Source organism: Nicotiana attenuata, unplaced genomic scaffold (genome assembly GCF_001879085.1).
Source record: "Nicotiana attenuata strain UT unplaced genomic scaffold, NIATTr2, whole genome shotgun sequence".
NCBI classification, from domain to species: Eukaryota; Viridiplantae; Streptophyta; class Magnoliopsida; order Solanales; family Solanaceae; genus Nicotiana; species Nicotiana attenuata.
This window is the reverse complement of record NW_017670537.1, coordinates 215451-217552: the sequence shown is the minus strand read 5'-3', so window position 1 is coordinate 217552 and position 2102 is coordinate 215451. Positions and strand designations below refer to the sequence as shown.

The 2102-nt window shown below is 34.4% G+C and overlaps 1 non-coding gene across 1 annotated transcript; it reads left to right on the top strand.

Moving 5' to 3' along the window:
- Window positions 1–1739: 1739 nt before the first annotated feature.
- TRNAQ-UUG lies at window positions 1740–1811 on the top strand. The gene has a single exon. It is a non-coding gene; the product is annotated as a tRNA-Gln (tRNA).
- The last annotated feature ends 291 nt before the right edge of the window (window positions 1812–2102 follow it).

The window sequence follows — 2102 nt, the reverse complement described above, 5'->3', positions numbered from 1 at the left end:
TCGTTTGGTATGTGGACTAAATTATTTTGTAGTCCCGGATTACAATTTTTGAATTAATATATTCCCTGGGAGGTGAGATAAAATAATCCCAAGTTTGAAAGGATAAGCTGGGGTATTCAGGATTAAGTCTGTGATTAAATTTGTTGTATTTGATTGACAATATAAATTTATCCTTCGTCAACCCAAACACAATATAAATTTAATTTTATACCTTATCGCATCTTATTCCACCTTATCCCGCGTACCAAACAACCCCTAACTGCTTTTTACTGATAAGGTGAAAATAAGATAATCTTGTCTCACCCACTGATCTTGTGTCAATACTGATAGGAAGAATTATAATCTTTATGACCAAAGAATCAATTAACTTTACTTCTCGAGCAATATATAGTTCCATATCCTGACTAGCTACTTCTGGAAAGTATGTAGGGGCATCACATTTTACAAAACCTAGTAAAAGGGCTTTGAAATAGAGGGGTTTTTGGAAGAGAAAAAGTTCGCACGTTGAATTTGTTTAGATCATATAATACTAGTTGAATGGAATGCTGGACATGGTTTTAGTGATGGCAATCTTAACATCATAAATCATAATGGAAGCTGTATACGGTCGAAATCGGGCTCATCTATTACATGACAGATCGGGGTTGAAACGTGATGGGTTAAAGATCGACCCCAGATTATATCGAACTAAGGTACGAAGATTAGAGCATGCGTCTTCAAGACCATCGAGCCCGTAGCTTCGGAACCGACCCCGACTCCGATCAAGCTCAAGGAAATATTATCGGACCGAATAACGGAAGGCCGAAATATTCGAAACCGGTTGGATATCACGGCGGGAATCTCGGCATGCAGCAACGAGTGACCGACTAATTAGCAAATCATGAGATTTCTTACCTTTTGTAGAATTGTATCTAAAGTATGACTCCCCTACTATCTAAAGGGGGTCTGATTATTTGTAATACACATCGTAATACGCATCCAAAGACAACACACTGTTATTTCTAGTTCTTATTATCTTACTCTTCTTTTCTGACATTGATTGAGGCACTTCCTGGTTCGAGGGTGACTAACCTTCGAAGCTAACACTGTTCAACTTGTGCGGTTTGCATTCACTTTTCTGTCATTAATTTCAATATTAGTCTGTTTTCTCAATTTGTATTAAGTCATATGACGTATCCTTAAAACCGCGTATAAATTCAATTGTTATTCGATTTTGAAGGTAAACAGATAACTACGAAAATAATGAGAGTATTATGACAACTCAATCATTTCTTGTTCATTGTAACTTATTACGCTAAATTTGAGATAACCTAGAGGTGTCTTTCTCACTCATGGCAAGAAGTTCGAATAAAAATCTTACTACTACTGCTGCTGCTACTCCCTCGTCCCAATTTACGTACGTGTTCGCTCTTTTTAGAGTAAATTTTTTTTTTTCATCGACCACAGTTTTACAGATTCTCTTAAAAAATCTGAATTAATAATTATTGTGTCTTATAGTGTTTTTTGTATAGTTTTTAAATATGTAAATTTTATTCCAAAAAAAATTAAAAATTATCACAATTCATGATGAAAATTAATTTGTTTGACTCAAAAAATTCGCAACCACCACATAAATTGAAACGGATGGACTACTATTTGTACATATAAAATATTTATTTCAAACAAAAAACGCAATAAAAAAAAAAGGAAATCAGCTAATCTATTAATTAAAGAGACTTGGACTCCATAGCAAACAGCAGGGTTCTATGGTGTAGTGGTTAGCACTCTGGACTTTGAATCCAGCGACCTGGGTTCGACTCCCGGTAGGACCTTTTTTGCATCAATATAATCATAATGGAATTTTGAAAATTTCAATTGGAAATTGGACTTATTTTCAGGTGAGTTCCTTTTTAGCCTAGCTGTAATTCATCCGATGCAAGGGAATTATTTCCATTTTGACTTTCTTTGGGACAATAAAGATGATACCTTTACCATATTTGAGATGCAAAATGGTGTTTGCTACCACCATTTTTTCTTTATTTTCTTTTCTTGAGCTTTTTTTTCAATTAGATGAATTTCAAGATCTTAGATTTAGAATGAGACATTTCTTGATAATACCTCGT